Source organism: Carassius carassius, chromosome 28 (genome assembly GCF_963082965.1).
Source record: "Carassius carassius chromosome 28, fCarCar2.1, whole genome shotgun sequence".
Taxonomy (NCBI): Eukaryota; Metazoa; Chordata; class Actinopteri; order Cypriniformes; family Cyprinidae; genus Carassius; species Carassius carassius.
The window spans coordinates 3,672,427-3,681,380 of NC_081782.1; the positions used below are offsets into that span (position 1 = coordinate 3,672,427).

General features: G+C 37.5%; 1 long non-coding RNA gene across 1 annotated transcript; it reads right to left on the minus strand.

Moving 5' to 3' along the window:
- Nucleotides 1-2,232: 2,232 nt before the first annotated feature.
- LOC132107740 (uncharacterized) lies at nucleotides 2,233-5,940 on the minus strand. Its single transcript, XR_009424350.1, has 2 exons — nucleotides 5,838-5,940; nucleotides 2,233-2,586 (listed from the first exon to the last, which is right to left on the minus strand). It is a non-coding gene; the product is annotated as an uncharacterized LOC132107740 (long non-coding RNA).
- Between the last annotated feature and the right edge of the window lie 3,014 nt (nucleotides 5,941-8,954).

Here is an 8,954-nt window from a genome sequence, read left to right on the forward strand (position 1 = left end):
ATAGAACACTATATATATATATATATATATATATATATATATATATATATATATATATATATATATATATATATATATATATATATAAGAAATAATTCCTTTTATAATATTCATCATAGGAGATCAGAACCAAAGCTCAGTTGTGTGTCTATGAGAAGTGATGAGTCTGTGTATCATATAGTACATTTTAAGAGTAGAGATGCACAGAATAAGCTCAGGTGTTACATTTCTAGAAAAAAAAATGTCATTGTGTTTTGGTATTATGGTATTTATTCTAGGTGTTTTTATCTTCATTTTATATTTGATCACTCTTAGAAAAAAGGTACAAAAGATCAACACCCATACACCTTAAAAATCTGATTTACTCCCAAATGGTACACTGTAAAAAGATTACTGTGAAACTTACAATTGGCAGCAGCAATTGTCCAAGTATGTTGCTGTAATATATTCCACAGTATGCTGACTGTAATTTTTATCACAGTAAAAATGCCAGTACTATAATTGCAATCAGAGTAATAGAATGATGTATTTTTTTAACAGAAAATATCTTTTTAATATTACTATATTAATTGTGTGTAGTGTAAAAGGAAGACACAGTTTTGCCACAAAAATAACACTTATTGATTTTAAAATGTGAAAATACATTAAAATGGCATAACATAGTATTAAAAATATATAAAAGTATTTTTCAGTCAATAAACACTTTTTTGTATAAACCTAAAAATCCCAGTGTGTTGTGATTGTCTAAACCATCTCTAGTGTGAGTCTAAATGTCCCATGTGACACTGAAGACTGGAGTAATAATGCTGAAAATGTATCTTTGATCACAGCAATAAATTAAATTTTAACAGATATTCACAAAGAAAACAGGCATTTTTAATTGTATGCATTTCATACATTAAACTGTGGTGGGCATAAGAGACTTTTAAAAACATAAAAGATCATACCCACCCAAAATTATGATACAGTAGTATATTTTTTAGATTTTACTTACTACTCCTATAGTTTATAGAATCTTGGGAGTTGCTGTCTGACAGAAGGTTCACTCCAACTCTGCTGGGTGCAGCAGGCCATCAGCACTGAAGGATCTAGGATTAAAACAAGCAATTCGACACAGCCAACAATATTATGCAGTTCCAGGTTTATTAGAAGGAAACAAGCTAAAGCAGAGGTAAAATGCAGATAAAAGAAAAAATAATATACAATGATATAATAACATATGTGACCCTGGACCACAGTTCGTATATTATCACATACATAAATCGGGGATTAAACGTGGAGTTATGTTCTGTATGCTAAATATGAAAACAAACGTATGTGCACAGTACCTATAACTGCACTTTGCATTTTGCAAGACTGACATGCTAAATGGCCAACTGACCCGGTTTACTCTCATTAATTTCGCTTATGAACGAGATAAGCTATTTACCAGTTCATTTCATTCACGAACGACATGTATCCGTTCATTTAACTCGTTCACGAACTACATGTGTACCAGTTCACTCATTTCATTCACAAATGAGATGTACTAAATCATTCAACTCGTTCACGAATGACATGGGTACCAGTTCAGTCATTTCATTCATGAACGAGATGTACTAAATCATTCAGCTCGTTCACAAACGACATCGGTACCAGTTCAGTCATTTCGTTCACGATCTCTAGATCTCCTTCAGACTCATATGAAACTCGTTCAGTGTAGGGCGTATTCGTTCACTACATTCAACAAATCACATGCTCCGTTACGTGTCATACTCGAAGGCTATTAGCTCGAGGTTGAGTAACTCTTTGACAGGATGAAACAGTTCACAGAGATACCTGGTTCACCGAGCTGCAAATGCGCTGCTTATAGCTCCACGCTGCTGTGGAGGGTGGAACTTCAGTGAACAAGAAATATGAGTCAGTGGATTACTTGAACGAGAACGATTCGTTCACCTAAAAGATTTGTTCAAAAAGAACGATTTGTTCAAAAAAGAATGATTCGTTCACGAACGACACATCACAACTAAGCAATAGCCAACATAACATTGTATGGGTCAAAATCATTGATTTTTCTTTTATTCCAAAATCATTAGGATATTAAGTAAAGATCATGTTCCATTAAGAAAATATATCAAAACTTAATTTTTGATTCATAATATGCATGGCTAAGAAGCTAAGTTATGATGTCACACTATAAAGGACATTCTATTCTGTTGGGAACTCAGAAACAAAGACCAGGAGACTCTTGGGTAATCTTCAGCAGGATTCTTTATTGAGAATGCTCTGCCTGGCGCTGCAGTCATCAAAAGTCTAACTTGTCCTTAAGACATTGTAGTTTTTATACATTTTAAGGGGGTGGGATACACAGAGGTGGAGACAACCTAAACAAAGCATGCAAATGCAATACAGGGATCAGCCTGATATTGGCCATTTTCCCATCTTTGATCTTGTCAGCATAACAGTGTCATTTAAATACAGAGGTGCCTGACAGTATCGCTGATACCTTCACATTATCATAGAGACAAAAGGCACAGCTGTGCCTTGAGCTTAAAAAGCCAAATGGCAAGGAAGAGCACAAAGACAAAAGGACATTATCTCAGACACCTGATTTACCTCAAAATGTATATCAAAATGGTTTCAGTTCATATGCTATTACATTGGAACCTAGATTGAATATTTTATAAATTTGTAATCCCACAGTCCTCCCGTTGAGAGTTCTAATAACTCTCACATAATACAAATTTAAACCTTCATAAGTCCATTCTATGGCCTATGTTTGTTAACATAAGCCCCATCTTCAGTCATGTAACTTGAAAAGGTTACAGGCACATTTAACTTATTCTGTGTCTTGTACTAGATTTACTTAGGTGTATTTTTAGAACCATAACTGTTGACACATATGGCATGGATGGTAACAAGTTGTAAAAACTACATGAACTACATGGAAGTCTTGAAGTCCATGGCGTCCGAATAGCTGTGAAGTCTGTTTTATGTAGTCCATTTCGCATGTAGATTCAATCAGATGACTCTTTGTCCTCATGAAGCTTGTTCATGGATGTCTGAAGTGATGCTTTACACCAGGGTGTCACATATGGAAAAGACTTCTCATGCTAGCATACCTGCAACACAAGAAAACAAAGAAACAGCAGACCAGCAGTATTCATGCATAGACATTTTTAGACTTCTGTTGATCGTATAGTGGTTTTAAGTCTGGTGATTGTATAGTGTTTTTCTCAAACTAGTTTTAAGTTTTTTTGTCACCTATGGACCAGTAAGGTGGGCATAAAACTACGGACAGGGGAAACCTATGAGGAAGTCTTCACCACAGGGTTGGCCCCCGAGGCCTGTTGCACTTCGGTTCTTCCCTGGGCTCCTCACTGGTCTCTGTGTGTCCTAGTCTGTCCCTGTAGTTGGTGTGCGAACTTTACTGGGTGACATCTCCATCCTCTAATGAAACATCAGTCATAACAAGACATCATAACCCAAAAAGAATAGAAGCGACTGGAGTGTGCTTTAGTATAGCTTTGATGGCTGTGAGTGTACTTAACATTCTCTCAATGAAAGGAAGTGACAGTCAACATATTTACAAAGGATGTTTCATCTTTGTTGTACATTACTGGGGAAGTTAAGTACTCACAGTCCTTACAGTTAACACCTGAGCAAGCTGCTCCAACAGTTAGGTGATGTGGGGAGGGGCAGATTCAGCGTAGTAAGTAGACTGAGTAGGAACTGACTAAAGCTGTTCATTTCTCTTAATGTCTTCTTGCTTTTTCTACACTCTTTCATCCAGTGTCCAGTTTTACCACAAAAATTACAACTGCCCTCCTTCTTAGGACTTTTACATATCTGTCGGTTCTCTGTTTTGACCTGAAAAGATGCTGCTTCAATCTTTACTCTGGCTTTGACATCAGAGTTTCTTTCCCAAGTAGCTAAACTGTCTAGATTACTTTTGAGAATTTTGTTAGACCAAGTTAGATCTAAGAATGGCAAAGCTTTTCTGTACTCAGCTACAAGGCCATCTGACCAGATGCGAACTAATGGTCACTTGTCCTCTAACACACTTTCAGGATCATCAACTATTCCACTGTAAGTTACTGCTGACTGACAAAATCTTTCAGTGTATTCACTCAAAGTTTCAGCCTCCTTCTGTACACAACTAGTGACCTTTGACCAATCCACTTTTGGTCCAACAATATTCTTTAACTCTCTCAGAACTCCCTGTCTCAATTCATCTTTACTGGCATGTTGTAGTTCAGAAGTAACAGCAGACTCAAAACTGTTGAATTCAGATTCAGTTAGAATTTGTGACATCAGCTGTGTGACTTCTGCTAACGACATGTCATAGAGACACATTTTGCTGATCAATGCTCTTCTGAATTCAGTAAAATTTGTGCGTACAGAGGGTAAGCTCTGGGATAGTCTCTCTATATCCTTAGGTCTTAGCCCTTTGGCAACAGTTTGTATTTGGACAACAGAAGAGTTGGCAGGAACACTTTCAGTTCCTTCAATCCTCTGAGATCTTTTCCTCGCTCCACATTCCTTTACTGAATCTACAGGCACATCAGTTACTGACTGGATGGCTACATCTGTTTCAAAGAAAGCTTGTAAGTCAGGATAATTGTTATCAGTCTGACTAACTTCTTCCACATCAGTTTTTGCTGCAGCTTTGTTGCGATTCAGTTTCTTAGTCAAAGAGGATACTCTAGCTCTGAGCTCTTTGTTCTGTTCCTCTAGTTCTGAGGGACGCTGAGAATGTTGCGTAGCTAGTGCTAAACCAACTTCTCTGTGGCAGCAGATAATGCCTTTCGCATTGTTTTTGCGAATACATGATCCTAGTACCTTTTTACATTCTTCAATTGACCATACTTTTTCTGGATCAATACCAAATTTCTTTATCAAATCTAATCTGACTGACTCTGTCACTATTGAGTCCATGTGCTGTCCTAACAATAATTTGAACTCACTGTCGGTCCATGAAGGAGCATTTTTCTAACTTCTAACAAAGAGCTCAGAGCTAGTCCACCTTTCTTAGTTGTTGGAATCAGCTTAGGATTCCTTCTCAACATTTTGTAAAGTCTTTCTGATAAAAAGGACACTTCTAACACTTCCCTGGCAAGCAGAGGATAAAAACACAAACTATTAGCACTTTATGCTAAACTTCCCTGTCAGACACAGAGGGTAACAAAATATTAGCATGTGATGCTAATCTTCCCTGCCTAAACAGAGGATCACTTTCATCTCTAAAATATAATTTTTAGAGGGTAACTTAGTTAACCAAACCCTACAGCTGTCTATTAACTCTTCTCTGACGGCGCAAAGGGTAACAAATTTGTTCTGGTCTTAAAGGTTCTTTTGGATAGAGGTACACTCACCAACCATTGGTTGTACAGAAAGATTCAGTCAGGAATGAAGTCAGATCTTTGTTGAGATTGCAGTTCCAATCTGGATTCAGGTGAGAAGCTCTATCCGGGTCATGGCACCAAAAACTGTTGGGAACTCAGAAACGAAGACCAGGAGACTCTTGGGTAATCTTCAGCAGGATTCTTTATTGAGAATGCTCTGCATGGCGCTGTAGTCATCAAAAGTCTAACTTGTCCTTAAGACATTGTAGTTTGTATACATTTTAAGGGGGTGGGATACACAGAGGTGGAGACAACCTTAACAAAGCATGCAAATGCAATACAGGGATCAGCCTGATACTGGCCATTTTCCCATCTTTGATCTTGTCAGCATAACAGTGTCATTTAAATACAAAGGTGCCTGACAGTATGGCTGATACCTTCACATTATCATAAAGACAAAAGGCACAGCTGTGCCTTGAGCTTAAAAAGACAAAAGGACATTATCTCAGACACCTGATTTTCCTGATTTACCTCAAAATGTATATCAAAACGTTTTCAGTTCATATGCTATTACATTGGAACCTAGATTGAACATTTTATAAATTTGTAATCCCACTTCTGACAGGATTAATGTATAACGCGGTAATGAATTTAAATTGTATCTGATCAGTATTGTATTGTATTGTATTATAATAACCAAAAGACAATCAACACATTGTGACAGCTGAAATTTTAATGTAACCATTAGCCCAAATAACAAACATTAAGCATATGAGTCTGATATCTGATATCGTGTCAAGATCTGACGTGGTTTGCTAAGAAATTATATTGTTTAGTTTGTGGTGCGATGCCATTTTAACAGATATCTGAACACTGACACAGTGCTCTTGGGATGTCCCAAACTGTGCCCGTGCAATGAAAAAAAACATAGTCCTCTGAAAAATGTTGTGCAGTTTAAAAGTCTTACCTGTTGCTGTGTTTTATTTCAGTTTTAAAGTCAAGTCACCTTTATTTATATAGCGCTTTAAAGAAAATACATTGCGTCAAAGCAACTGAACAACATTCATTAGGAAAACAGTGTGTCAATAATGCAAAATGATAGTTAAAGGCAGTTCATCATTGAATTCTTCATCATTCAGAGTGATGTCATCTCTGTTCAGTTAAATAGTGTCTGTGCATTTATTTGCAATCAAGTCAACGATATCGCTGTAGATGAAGTGACCCCAACTAAGCAAGCCAGAGGCGACAGCAGCAAGGAACCGAAACTCCATCGGTGACAGAATGGATAAAAAAACCTTGGGAGAAACCAGGCTCAGTTGGGGGGGCCAGTTCTCCTCTGACCAGACGAAACCAGTAGATCAATTCCAGGCGGCAGCAAAGTCAGATTGTGCAGAAGAATCATCCGTTTCCTGTGGTCTTGTCCTGGTGCTCCTCTGAGACAAGGTCTTTACAGGGGATCTGTATCTGGGGCTCTAGTTGTCCTGGTCTCGGCTGTCTTTCAGGGCAGTAGAGGTCCTTTCTAGGTGCTGATCCACCATCTGGTCTGGATACGTACTGGATCCGGGTGACTGCAGTGACCCTCTGATCTGGATACAGACTGGATCTGGTGGCTACGGGGATGTCGGAATAAGAGAGAAACAGACAAATATTAGCCTAGATGCCATTCTTCTAATGATGTAGCAAGTACATAGGGTGTTATGGGAAGTGTTTCCGGTTCCGGTTTACCTAATTAATGCAGCCTAAAAATCCTTTAACGGATTTGGATATTAAAAGCATATTAGTATGTTATGTGTAAGCCAGGTTAAAGAGATGGGTTTTTAATCTAGATTTAAACTGCAAGAGTGTGTCTGCCTCCGAACAATGTTAGGTAGCTTATTCCAGAGTTTAGGCGCCTAATAGGAAAAGGATCTGCCGCCCGCAGTTGATTTTGATATTCTAGGTATTATCAAATTGCCTGAGTTTTGAGAACGTAGCGGACGTAGAGGATTATAATGTAAAAGGAGCTCATTTAAATACTGAGGTGCAAAACCATTCAGGGCTTTATAAGTAATAAGCAATATTTTAAAATCTATACGATGTTTGATAGGGACCCAGTGCAGTGTTGACAGGACCGGGCTAATATGGTCATACTTCCTGGTTCTAGTAAGAACTCTTGCTGCTGCATTTTGGACTAGCTGTAGTTTGTTTACTAAGCATGCAGAACAACCACCCAATAAAGCATTACGATTAACATTTCTGCATTTCACATTGAGAGCATAGGCCGTAATTTAGATATATTTTTGAGATGGAAAAATGCAGTTTTACAAATGCTAGAAACGTGGCTTTGTAAGGAAAAATTGCGATCAAATAGCACATCTAGGTTCCTAACTGATGACGAAGAATTGACAGAGCAACCATCAAGTCTTAGACAGTGTTCTAGGTTATTACAAGCAGAGTTTTTAGGTTCTATAATTAACACCTCTGTTTTTTCAGAATTTAGCAGTAAGAAATTACTCGTCATCCAGTTTTTTATATCGACTATGCATTCCATTAGTTTTTCAAATTGGTGTTTCACCGGGCTGCGAAGAAATATAGAGCTGAGTATCATCAGCATAACAGTGAAAGCTAACACCATGTTTCCTGATGATATCTCCCAAGGGTAACATATAAAGCGTGAAGAGTAACGGCCCTAGTACTGAGCCTTGAGGTACTCCATACTGCAATTGTGATTGATATGATACATCTTCATTCACTGCTACGAACTGATGGCGGTCATATAAGTACAATTTAAACCATGCTAATGCACTTCCATTGATGCCAACAAAGTGTTCAAGTCTATGCAAAAGAATGTTGTGGTCATTTGTGTCAGACGCAGCACTAAGATCCAATAAAACTAATAGAGAGATACACCCACAATCAAATGATAAGAGCTGATCATTTTTAACTCTAAGGAGAGCAGTCTCAGTACTATGATACGGTCTAAATCCTGACTGGAAATCCTCACATATACAAGCAATATTTTTGCCCAGTATCAAGGAAGAGAAAAACGAATCCGCAGCTTCAAACGGCTAATCCACAGAGATACACAGACATCAGATTAAATACCAGATTATTTTTACCCAGCAATATTAATCTTTTACTGAGCTAATTACGTTATCAATATAATGTTGCCAGAAATGAAAAGATATAAAAATGTAATGCGTTTTTTGTAATAATATGCAAACATTTACCGGCTAATATGGAAGTCCTTGCACTAACGGTGGACTCTTTTAAAAAAAAATTAAATAAATAAATAAAGTGGAAAAACCCGTAAAGATAAAAGGGTCATATGACGTTGCTAAAAAGAACATTATTTTGTGTATTTGGTTTAATGCAATGTGTTTATTAGGTTGAAGGTTAAAAAACATTATTTTCCACATATTGTACATTATTGTTGCTCCTCTATGTCCCGCCTTTCTGAAACACGTTGATTTTTACAAAACTCATCCATCTGAAAAGCGAGGTGTACTTTGATTGGCCTGCTATCCAGTGCGTTGTGATTGGCTGAATAGCTAAAGTGTGTGATGGAAATGTTATGCCCCACGCCCCATACTGTAATGCCGTCTCCCGGCACGATGACACAAAACCAATAAAACACATTACAAACAAGGC